Source organism: Ovis canadensis, chromosome 4 (assembly GCF_042477335.2).
Source record: "Ovis canadensis isolate MfBH-ARS-UI-01 breed Bighorn chromosome 4, ARS-UI_OviCan_v2, whole genome shotgun sequence".
Classification (NCBI taxonomy): domain Eukaryota; kingdom Metazoa; phylum Chordata; class Mammalia; order Artiodactyla; family Bovidae; genus Ovis; species Ovis canadensis.
The window spans coordinates 63337254-63350625 of NC_091248.1; the positions used below are offsets into that span (position 1 = coordinate 63337254).

Genomic DNA, 13372 nt, shown 5'->3' on the forward strand with positions numbered 1-13372 from the left:
TCTAAACTCTTCCACAGAAATCAGTAAAGGAATTGAAACTTCTGGCAGCTACAAGACAGACTAGTTTTAGTTCTTCCTTCTGGTAAAAGAAGCAAAGAAGAATGTGCATGCATATGCTCAGTATGAAGCAGAGAGGGAAACAGGGTAGAAAAGTATGAAGAAAACAGAAGTTTCCTTTATTAAGCACACACACACACACACACACACACACCATCTCTTTCCCACACCTCTCTCACACATACACACTTATAAAGTGACTGAAAGATATTTGTGGCCATTATCATGATGGATGAGCCCAGAACTGCCTTAACAAGATTATAGTCTTACAATACACAATTAGAGAGGAGATTTACCATGCAAACACTTTATTCAAAGCAGATTCTGGTAAGAAGAAAACCCACGGCTAAAACCAACAGGGCTTTGCCATTAAGGAGGAGAAACAATTTACCCCACAGGGAACTAAACAGTGTGCCAGAATGCTACTTCATTTTCTTTTATCTTGCCTAGATTTAGAGCCACCATCCTATTTTGTGTCCCGGGTAGTTCAGCTGGTGAAGAATCTGCCTGCAATGCGGGAGACCTGGATTCAATCCCTGGGTTGGGAAGATCCCCTGGGGGAAAGCATGGCAACTCACTCCAGTATTCTTGTCTGGAGAATCCCCATGGACACAGGTACCAGGCAGGCTACAGTCCATAGGGTCACAAAGAGTCGGACACGACTGAGCGACTAAGCATACAACATACCTATTTTGCAGTTTTTCCATACCTGTCCTGATAACCTTCAAATGACCATATGATTGGACCTTAGGGAACGTTTAGTTGCTAATAAAGGGAATATTACTAGTCAATGCACCTATTTTCCAACACCAAACTGCTTTTCTCTAAGTTCTAAGTGGTGACTTATAAAAACTTCAACATAGCCCCTTCTTTCTAGTCCCACCATCCCTCACTCCATCCTCAAAAACTGCTGCTGCTGCTAAGTCACTTCAGTCGTGTCAGACTCCGTGCGACCCCATAGACGGCAGCCCACCAGGCTCCCCCATCCCTGGGATTCTCCAGGCAAGAACACTGGAGTGGGTTGCCATGTCCTTCTCCAATGCATGAAAGTGAAAAGTGAAAGTGAAGTCATTCAGTCATGTCCAACCCTCAGCGACCCCATGGACTGCAGCCTTCCAGGCGCCTCCGTCCATGGGATTTTCCAGGCAAGAGTACTGGAGTGGGTTGCCACTGCCTTCTCCTCAAGAGCTAGGTCACGTCTAATCCTGAGTCTTGAAAATTTCTGTGGATTGACAAGCTTCTTCCTGGCTTCACCATTTGCAGGTATTTACATTTCCACTTTATATCCTTTAAAAATTCAATCACCCCTCAGCTATCTGATTTTCATATATCAAAATTCTTTAATTTCTCTCATCTACTTTATCACTTTCTGCATGCCTTGTCCTTGTGAGTTTATTTCTTTTTAGTCCTTTATTGACATGTTAATGAATTTTAAGGAGGAGGCAGAAATAAAGGTGCACATTCAATCCACTATAGTTAACCAGTAATCTAGAGCTTACATTTCAATCAACTAGAATACTAAACACTCTAACCCTAAATGCTTGCACCTTTCCAATTTCTAAAATCCTGATAAAATCCTATCTTTGGTGTTAATTACACATATCTTTTCTACTCTCCTAAACTGTAAATAATTTATCTTCTGAATTTTTACAGCATATTACTTGTATTTCTTCTGGCATTTACTTAAAACCATATGTGCTAAATTTTAATGACTAACGCTGAAAAATCTCCCCCACTGCCCAAAGTTATTCACTCACTAAAACATTTTAAATTCCATCAGTCAGAAATTTACTTAGCAAAATAAGTGCACTTCTAAAAATTCAAAATACTCCTCAAAGTGATATCTACCATTACATTAATTTAATAAGACTCTTTCCCTCTACACCAAGCTATGACCCATGATCTGAGCAAACGTATTATCCGACATGTAAGGAAAAGAAACTTTGCACAATTTCAAGGACTAAGTCTCTGAAAAAGGAAGAAGCACGGATAGTTTAGAATCTCTTCTGACTCCAGCTGGGATAGGTTCTTCACTTTTAAGGGCTCATGTATTAACCTGAGTCTGTCCAATCCAAAAGAAAGGCAATGCCAAAGAATGCTCAAACTACCGCACAATTGCACTCATCTCACATGCTAGTAAAGTAATGCTCAAAATTCTCCAAGCCAGGCTTCAGCAATAAAAGAATCATGAACTTCCTGATGTTCAAGCTGGTTTTAGAAAAGGCAGAGGAACCAGAGATCAAATTGCCGACATCCGCTGGATCATGGAAAAAGCAAGAGAGTTCCAGAAAAACATCTATTTCTGCTTTATTGACTATGCCAAAGCCTTTGACTGTGTGGATCACAATAAAGTGTGGAAAATTCTGAGAGAGATGGGAATACCAGACCACCTGACCTGCCTCTATATGCAGGTCAGGAAGCAACCATTAGAACTGGCCATGGAACAACAGACTGGTTCCAAATAGGAAAAGGAGTACGTCAAGGCTGTATCTTCTCACCCTGCTTATTTAACTTATACGCAGAGTACATCATGAGAAACGCTGGACTGGAAGAAACACAAGCTAGAATCAAGATTGCCGGGAGAAATATCAATAACCTCAGATACGCAGATGACACCACCCTTATGGCAGAAAGTGAAGAGGAACTAAAAAGCCTCTTGATGAAAGTGAAAGAGGAGAGTGAAAAACTTGGCTTAAAGCTCAACATTCAGAAAACGAAGATCATGGCATCTGGTCCCATCACTTCATGGGAAATAGATGGGGAAACAGTGGAAACAGTGTCAGACTTTATTTTTCTGGGCTCAAAAATCACTGCAGATGGTGACTGCAGCCATGAAATTAAAAGACGCTTATTCCTTGGAAGAAAAGTTATGACTGACCTAGATAGTATATTCAAAAGCAGAGACATTACTTTGCCAACTAAGGTCCGTCTAGTCAAGGCTATGGTTTTTCCAGTGGTCATGTATGGATGTGAGAGTTGGACTGTGAAGAAGGCTGAGCACCGAAGAATTGATGTTTTTGAACTGTGTTGTTGGAGAAGACTCTTGAGAGTCCCTTGGACTGCAAGGAGATCCAGCCAGTCTATTCTGAAGGAGATCAGTCCTGGGATTTCTTTGGAAGGAATGATGCTAAAGCTGAAACTCCAGTACTTTGGCCACCTCATGCAAAGAGTTGACTCACTGGAAAAGACTCTGATGCTGCGAGGGACTGGGGGCAGGAGAAGAAGGGGACGACAGAGGATGAGATGGCTGGATGACTCGATGGACCTGAGTCTGAGTGAACTCCGGGAGATGGTGATGGACAGGGAGGCCTGGCATGCTGCAATTCATGGGGTCACAAAGAGTTGAACATGACTGAGCGACTGAACTGAACTGTCCAGATAATCCAGGATAATCTTTCCATCTCAAGGTCAATAATCTTATTCATATTTGCAAAGTCTCTTTTACTGTTGCTGCTGCTGCTAAGTCGCTTCAGTCGTGTCCGACTCTGTGTGACCCCACAGACGGCAGCCCACCAGGCTCCCCTGTCCCTGGGATTCTGCAGCCAAGAACACTGGAGTGGGTTACCATTTCCTTTTCCAATGCATGAAAGTGAAAAGTGAAAGTGAAGTTGCTCAATCGTGTCTGACTCTTAGCAACCCCATGGACTGCAGCCTTCCCGGCTCCTCCATCCATGGGATTTTCCAGGCAAGAGTACTGGAGTGGGGTGCCACTGCCTTCTCCCCTCTTTTACTAGGTAATTTAATATATTCACAGGTTTTGTGAAATACAACATGAACATCTTACCAGGGCCATTATTCTGCCTACCACATCCCCAGAAACAGAGTGATTTAATAAATGTTGATGGTTTTAAACTTTTAGCTAATTTATTACACAACAGATAACAGAGAAAAAGTACTCTGAAATTACTAACCAGACCAACCAGTCCATTCTAAAGGAGATCAGTCCTGGGTGTTCATTGGAAGGACTGATGCTAAAGCTGAAACTCCAATACTTTGGCCACCTCATGTGAAGAGCTGACTCACTGGAAAAGACTCTGATGCTGCGAGGGATTGGGGGCAGGAGGAGAAGGGGACGACAGAGGATGAGATGGCTGGATGGCATCACCGACTTGATGGCCATAAGTTTGAGTGAACTCCAGGAGTTGGTGATGGACAGGGAGGCCTGGCATGCTGAGATTCATGGGGTCACAGAGAGTCGGACACGGCTGAGCGACTGAACTGAACTGATATTGATTACATAGAAGGTGGTCAATATGTCACATATTTACATACACACATATACACCTTAGAGAAGGAAATGGCAACCCACTCCACTATTCCTGCCTGGAGAATCCCAGAGACAGAAGAGCCTAGTGGGCTGCCATCTATGGGGTTGCACAGAGTCAGACACAACTGTGCCTATGTTTTCTCTGTGGTCTTCCGTTCCTATATCCACCCCTTACATACGATAATTTTTCAGCAGTACAGCTTACTTCCACTCCCTTTGGGGGATCCAACTCCACACCTCTTCATATTCAATCTCCAACTATACATAGAATTAACTTTCAGATCTGCACTTTCTGCCCTTTTCCCCTCCCCGGGCTTCAAATCCACACATACGATTTCCTATTGGACATCTACATTTCGGTGTCCAACAAGCACCTCAAATTTAACAAGTTCCAGTGTACACTTAAAATTACCCCTCAAAAAACCAAGAGCCACAATCAGGGAGTAGCCCTGCTATCCAGGTAACTTGGCAAGATAGCCCTACTCCTCTCACTAAATCTCACTGCTCTGTGTCTCCTTAAAATGGATCCTACTACTGTGTTCCATCTTTAATACTCCAATAATTCTTACCACCATCAACTCCTGCCTAACATACTCCCTGTCACTCCCAATCTTCACCTTCTTATCCATTTGACATTGCCATCTAAAATTCAAGTCTGACCATGTTATTCTTTTTTTTTGTAATGTTATTCTCTTACTAATACTTAGAAGCCTTTACTGAAGTCATCATTGCTCTCCTGTAGAAGTTCAGATTCAAGGCTTGCAATTTACATGACCATTCACTACTGTCTGGCCTTGTCTCTCACCACCTTCCTCTTCCTCTCCTCTTCCTTTGTCCTCTCTTCCTCTCACCTCTTCTAGGAAAGGCTGTCTCTTTTGTCTGGTATGCTTTCACTAATCTGGCCCAGTACCCACTGCCTTGGTCTGGCTAATATCTGAATATCCTATGTCAGCTTATCCACTTTCTCTGGAAAGCTTTCTCTGATCATCTTCCACCATATCACCACCCCTCTTAGGATTCCACAGTATCTCATTCTGGACCTTTAGCACTGTACTTACTTTGTACCATCATGGTGTATTTTGTTTGTCTTTCTTACTAAACTACAAACTTCTTTGCTTCCCTAGAACTTTATGTACTATTTGACAGACAGAATGTAATAAATAATATTTGTTAAATGTTTAGCTGAGTTATCAGACTTTCCTTTGGTGACTTTGATATCATTTAAAATAACTTCCTGAATAACAGTCCAGTCCAGTCTCCATGAATAAAAGTAAGAATATAGCTCAAAGTACAGGAGTAAAATCTCTCTTATTAATATAGTACATTCAAAAGATATAAATGATAGGAACTTTAAGAAGTCCCTAGTTTTTAAATATGACTCTTAGGAGAGTTACTACATATAATATCATTAATGAAAATTAGACAAATATAAAGAACTAACCAAGATGAGACTGGGTAGGAGGGCAGGGCTAGGCTCACATATTAACTAAAGCACTTTCCAGGTGGCACTAGTGGTAAAGAACCCACCTGCCAATGCAGGAGATGCACACATATATAGTTATTATAACTAAATGGCTCCCTGAACATCAGGAACTCCAACATGTGTTTCATACACTTGTCTCAATAAAGAAACAAATCAGTTTACAGTCAAGGAATCTTCCAAGACAAGTAAAAAACATTTACAACCTAATGTGTTAAGTCATCTAATGTTTTCACAGAGCAATTTCCCCAGGTAACTTAAGCCTTTCACTGGTCTCCTTTCGAAAACTAGTGAAAACAACCATATTTTTAACTTAATCTGAGATATCTTCAGTACCTCACATGTTCAAAAAAAAGAGCATAACAGCATGACACACATGTTGATTCTACTAGTTTAAGAGCTCATCTGTGAGTCAACAGATTTAAATATCTGACACATCTATTATAATATTGGTAAATGTATTTCTTTATGCTAGACTCAAATACTCTCAAATCCAAGAGTAAGGTCAAACATGCATTTTAAAACATTAAATTATTATATTATGATTCCTTTCAGGTCACTCAACACTGTTCTTCAATTTTTCATAACTCAGAGTTATATTTACATATCTAAAACATCTAATTCAAAGCAAATTTTAGAAATTTACTCAAATAGATAAAATATTCATAAACAGTGTTATTATACATCCATTAAAAAGAGGGAGGGACAGTAAAATTCAAGAGTAAAAGACTATTACAAAGAAAAATGCAATCAAACAAGACAACAGCAAGCCATTAAAATTGAAAAGACACAAAGCATTGCCAAACTGTAGTATATATGACTGCAACAAAAGATAACAAATACACCTAACAAATACAAAGTCTTACTACAAAGTATAAATAACCACTCTATGAGGTAGTCACTTAATACAACAACCTAACATAAACACAGCCCTTGAAAGCTTAAGATGATTTCAAATCTTTAACACAAAAAATGACATGAAATCTGAAAAGTAACATCTACAGATGGAAGTCTAGTACTGTGCGTTTTACCTCTGGGAGTTGCAGGCTGAACTACGATTCTATTCTTACATTACAAATCTGTTGTGTGGGGAGCGGGGGAGGAATAACTGTGTTACAGAAAAAAGAATAGAACAAATTGTTGTAAGAACATGTAGTTTTTAAATGTGTCTTCATTCTTTATAAGTAACCTTATTATTTAACGTTTATTTTTTACATTAATGGACTCATGTATATTTAAAACATCTAATGCCCTTCATGATTCCTAGCACGAGAATGAGCCAGAAGTCACTGCTAATTAACGCACATTACTGGTTGTTTAAAACCTGTAGTAGCATAAGAAAAATGAGGAAGGGATTCTTCTGTATTTTTTCTTTCCCTGTCATAAACCAAAACACCAATGCAATCCACTGCCAACAAGAGGAGAGAAGAGAAACTGGTGGGGACAGCAGCTGTGTTGAATCTCAGAAAGGACACGCGTTGGCAGGTTGTGAGGTGATGCTCGCAACACAATGTGCCTAGATCTAGTCTGATTTCAAATGTTTTTAATAAAAAATTCTGTACTTGATGTTTTGCTTTTTAAAGAACTACATCCCTATCCATAACAGAACATTTTTGCTTCAGATGTTCTAATCTATTAGTCTTATGTTGTCACTGGGGGAGCAGGGAGGAGCTGTTAATTTACAAAATGAAGAAAAACATGGCCCAAATCAACCCAGAAATGAGTATGTACCATAAAAACACCTTATATCTCTATATTTTATGACCATGTAAAAGCAAGCTTTTTATATTTTCAATTTAAGTTCAACTAAAAGTACCTAACATAAACTGTTCCAATGGTTTGGATTTTTCCCTTAAAAGTCAACATTTTAATATATAAGTTCAAAACAGCAGGATAGATAGCAAATATGCACATACTGATTGAGTACAGTTGGAAGAGCAAGGGAAGATAACATATATGAGAGCAAGATGGAAGGAGATATAAATGAACCTGGAAGAGGATGAAACAGGAATCCACATAGTAGATTTAGGCTTAAATGAAAGAATAATAGCATAATGATTCTTCATTTGACACAGAATGAAAGGTAGACAAATAACTGAAGATCTAGGAAGGCTTTCAGATGAACGGAAGAAGGTGACAAAGTTCAAGTCTCCTTTTTCTTTTTTTTCCAGTGAAGAAGTAAGGTCTTTTGGTAAAAATGAGGCAGAGGGAAAAGTTCCTTGAACAAAGTTGTCATGGTTCATGTCCAGAGTGATCAAACTAAGGCCCATGGGCCAAACATATAATGGGTTTTTATTTTTACATCTTTAAAGAGTCAGCAAGAAAAAAAGAATACATATTACAGACTGTATGTGGCTCCAAAAGCCTAAAATATTTACCATCTGGCTGTTTACAGAAAAAATATCAATCCCTGGTCTATCTAATAGCACCTGTGAAAGTGGGGAAATGACTATAGAGATTAGAAGACAGAAATTTGCAAAAGCATCAATCTCTATATCTATGTGATCTCTTTTCCAGCAGTGTTATCTTCTTCTCCAACAGGGAAAAAAATTAACAGGGGCACTTATGAAAGAAAATTGTGCAGGAGAGATATCTTAAATGGAAAGAATGGAATTATATGATACAAAATATTATCAGCCTATAATTAAGACTGTAATTTAAGAAATTAAGCATGAAAGTAAAAATCAAAGATTTTAATAATTTTACAACCATGATAAAAGGATGCCACAAGACAGTTCATAATCAATTGCTAAAAGAAAATTCCATGATAATTAACATTTAAAACAAATTTAGAACTTCTGCTTGCAAGCTAAAGAGTAATTAGTACAAGGCTTACCCTAGCAACGAGAAAACAGGACAAAATTTACGAAAATACTATCTTCAGATATTGGACAACAGCAGATGCAAGACTATAACTCCTGGAAACAAATGAAATGAAATAATGATTGAGCCTTTCTACCTAAATACACTTCCCTCTACAACACAAGAGAAAACCCTAGTGGAGTACAATGGGTCTAGACAAGTTGAAGGGATGAATCCGAGTTAAGGAAGGCTGAGGCAGCCAGAAGCTGAGGCAGAAAAAAATAAGCTCAGCAGAGAGACAGCTCCAGAAATTTCTATATAGGGCTTCTTGAATATTCAAAGGAATATTATGCTATGAATATATATGGTAAGACTCAAAAAGGTCAAGTGAAGAACTATTAGAAAATCTGCAAACCAATCAACTCTACGGGCTCCAAAGAGATATTTGAGCAAGATATTCCAGCTTGGAAAGCCAAAATGAAAAGACACCACTGAACACAGGGGAATTCATCACAAAGCTACGAAGGATTATGCCTTAGTGGTAAGAGCAAACAAATTTCCAATACTGGTAATGAAAGAGGAAAGTATCAGTATGATCCTACAAATACTAAAATATGAGAAAACATTCCTCATATGATCCTCAAATGTTCCTTTAAAAGTTCTTCTAAATGTTCCTTTAAAGGTTCTCAAATGTTTCTTTAAAGATTGCTCTAAAACTGCCTCAATATAGCTTAAAAACAAACCTCTAAGGAGTTAAGTTGATCCATAAATAACTTGACTACCTGAAGGAACAAAATACACCATTCACTAAAAGAAGAAAACAAAATCCATTTGCAGTTTTCAAACACAATGGCCAGTATCCAATCAAAAATTATTAGAAATACCAAGATACAAAAGAATGATGAGATTAAGCAATAAAGATATTAACATACTACTTTAATTATGTCCACAGGTTTTTAAAAAAAATATGAACACAATGAAGAGAAAATGGAAACTATAAAAATTGATCAAATAAAACTTTTAGAGCTGGAAAAAAACAGTATCTGAACTGAAAAATTCACTAGAAGAGCTCAATACAGATCAGACACTACAAGAGAGAAGACCAGTGAACCTGATGAAATCAGAGCCAGCAAAACTACCAAAACTAAAGCTGCAAAATATAAGCGAACAGAGCCTTAATAATATGTGGAACATCAGTATTCTTGCCTGGAGAATCCCCATAGACAGAGGAGCCTGGCGGCTACAGTCCATGGGGTCACGAACAGTTAGACACGACTGAGCGACTAACACACACACCAAGGGCCAAAAATCATGTTATCAGAGTCCCAGAAGAAAAGGAAAGACATAAAAAAGAAAAAGTACTTGAAGACTGGTTTTTTTTCAAATCTGATGGAAAAAAACAACAAATAGCAAAAACAGCAGCAACAACACAAACCCAAGAATGTAAGCAAACCCAAAAGAAGGTAAACACAAAGACACTACACCAACATAAATCACAGTGAGACTATGAAACAATGAAATAAAAATAAAATCTTAAAAATGGCTGGAGGAAAAAAGACAAATTACATAGCAACGTACAAAGGTAAGACCCATCACAGACCTCTCATCAGAAATTATGCCTAAAAAAAAAAAAGAAAGAAATTATGCCTACAGGAAAAAAAAAATTTTGTTAATGACAGAAGAAAAAAGTCAGTATAGCTCTCTATGTAAAATGAAAATAAGTAAAAAATGAAGACAGAATAAGAACCATAAGAACACTATTCATTAAGAAAATGAAGCCGAAAGCCGGCTGTTGAAAAGATTAGCAAAACGGATAAACTTCTAAGCAAACTGACCAAGAAAAAAGAAGATACAAATTTTCAATATTGGTAATGAAAGGCAAGGTATCAGTACAATGGTACAAATATTAAAATATGAGAAAAACAAATCAATGTCAATAAATTTGACAAATCAAATGATAGAATACTTTACTTGAAAGATGCTTATCACCAAAACAGACAAAAGTAAAATAGAAAATCTGTATCTATTACCTTTAATCACTTGAATTTGTAATTAAAATCTTTAAACAATATAAAACCTCCTGGCTCATATGTTTTCTCTCCTTGTTTTGTTCAGTCACGAAGTCGTGTCTGATTCTTTGTTACCCCATGGACTGGAGCACGCCAGACTCCTCTGTCTTCCACTATCTCCAAGAGTTTGCTCAAATTCATGTCCATTGAGTTGGTGATGCTATCAAACCATGTCATCCTCTACTGCCCCCTTCTCCCTTTGCCTTCAATCTTTCCCAGGATCAGAGTCTTTTCCTATGAGTTGGCTCTTCACATTAGGTGGCCAAAGTACTGGAGCTTCAGCTTCATCATCAGTCCTTCCAGGGAATATTAAAGGTTGATTTCATTTAGGAGTGTCTTCTCTATTTAATTCTATTAAAAAATTAAGGGAAGACTAGCACTGATCTTCGCAGAAGGCAATGGCACCCAACTCCAGTACTCTTGCCTGGAAAATCCCATGGATGGAGGAGCCTGGTAGGCTGCAGTCCATGGGGTCACTAAGAGTCGGACACGACTGAGCGACTTCACTTTCACTTTTCACTTTCATGCACTGGAGAAGGAAATGGCAACCCACTCCAGTGTTCTTGCCTGGAGAATCCCAGGGACGGGGCATCCTGGTGGGCTGCCGTCTATGGAGTCGCACAGAGTCGGACACGACTGAAATGACTCAGCAGCAGCAGCAGCAGCAGCAGCAGCACCGATCTTACATAAATGTTTTTAAAACTAAAGGAAGAGGAAACGTTTTTCAACTCATTATGAACTCAAAATTATTGTCCTGATTCCAAAACCAGACCAAAAAAAATACAATAAAAGAAAAAACAAACCAAAATCCCTCATGAACATACAGGCAAAATACCTTGTCCAAGTAACTATAAATAAAACCATGCAATTTCTAAAAGGGTAATCTACCAAGTACAGTCATTAAGTTAATCTATATCATCATGGTAAATAGCTGCCAGGAGAGCGGAGGTAACAAGGTAACCAACCAACCAACCAACCTAAACTCTAAGGAAAAACAGGTGCCCTGTGGGAATAAATATAGACATGAGCACTTGAGTACCTTGAGAAGACAATCCTGGACACCATTAAGAATAATTCAGCTAAAACTGTTAATAAATTCCTAAAGGCAGAGTGTGTGCCAGCAAGAAAACACAGAACCCATGGAGGCCACAACTCATTCACAGGTTCTTCAGAGCCTCAGCAGGTTTGCATCAAAGAAAAAAAAAAAAAAAAAGACCAGGTGCAGAGTGTGAGGTCTAAGAAAGCATCCCTCATGCTTGGAATGACAAGAGCAGCTAATTAGAGAAAGGCATGAAGTTCAGCCTTGGTCCTTTCTTCCATCTCTAATATAAGGGAAAATAAAAGCCTAAAACCACTGGGGTACAAAAAACCTCTCATTTTCTGAACATTGTTGAAAATATATTCAAGGTAGGAAAAGGAAATATAGCAAAAAAAAAAAAAAAAAAAACAACTACTTTCCTAGGGGAGGAAAAAGCAGATATCTTGCTGTTTCTGATAACAGATCCAAGTGGAAATGACAGCTATTGGGATGTACACACTCCAGTGACCAAAACTGACTGGTGGTTGCAATTTGTTTCCACAGTTTGCAGTCCCGAAGAAAGATGCTTTTAACCTATCTTCCAAGTGGTGCTATGAAAGCTATGCTATAGGCAGTAGCCTGTGAGTCAGTAAAAACACAGTGTTAATCAAGAGGAGCACTGGCCAGAGCTGTGAGAGTGGAACAGGGGGCCATATCCAGTCTGTTTTCCAGAGCTGGCACTGAGGTTAAACAGCCGCAGCAGCACGATGAGAATCATCAGCTTACAGCTCGGCCAAACCTTCAGTGAGCCAGGCCCAGGCACTTACAGGAACTTCTGTGCATCAAGGGCCCCAGGGAACCAGTGCTTTGCTTCAGGTGGTGGAATGAAAGAAAAGGTTTCCCCCAAAAGGGTTCACTTCTATTCCTTTATGTAAAACCAGAAGTACACTAAGCCCAGGCCAGCTGCACCCTTGAACAAACCACTTTCATTTGTTTCTTTCCGTTAAGTCTATTGGACCCTTTCCTTGTTAGCTGTCAAGTCTGAGTTAACCTAACCCCAAATGGTGACAGTGGACCAGAGAGTCACAAGGCAACTATGGGTCAAGTGTCTGGTTTTAACAAGACCTTAAGCAGTAAGACTGTTCAAAAGAGGTGTACTTGGCAGCTGGGTAAGGCAGGTGGCACTGCTGTGCTGAGAAATGGCCTGAGCACTTTAGCAGCCTCAAATTCTTAAACTAAAGCTAAGGTTTTTTTCTTTCCCCCTAGGATGATACATTGTGCCAGATCACCAGGGAGGGCATCATGCACGAGTCCATGAATGGGTCAATCTCCTATGAATTTATGAACACTCACAACAGGAGAATGTGAAAAATGTTAATACCAAATACACATTTGGCACAGGAAGCCAGAACAACATACACTAAACAAGACCAGAGGCTCCACCCACACTTTAGCTTTTCTTCAATTTGAGTGTCGCTGTGCACCACCACCGCCACCACCACCCCCGCCCCGCCCACGCATACTCAGCACTGTGCAGGAACACAAACCAAGGAATTAAACACATACACAAAAGAGACTAGAGCCTCAGCTGCCAGGAGACATTACCTTCTGACCAGGAGCAGGCGGAGTACAGGGCAGTGGAGGAAGCCAGCTTATAGAAGCAGCTGAGCTGGTAGGAG

General features: G+C 39.2%; 1 protein-coding gene across 2 annotated transcripts in view; it reads right to left on the bottom strand.

The window, feature by feature from the left end:
* COG5 (component of oligomeric golgi complex 5) overlaps nucleotides 1–13372 on the bottom strand; it is a 279231-nt gene that overhangs the window by 188682 nt on the left and 77177 nt on the right. The window lies entirely within an intron of this gene.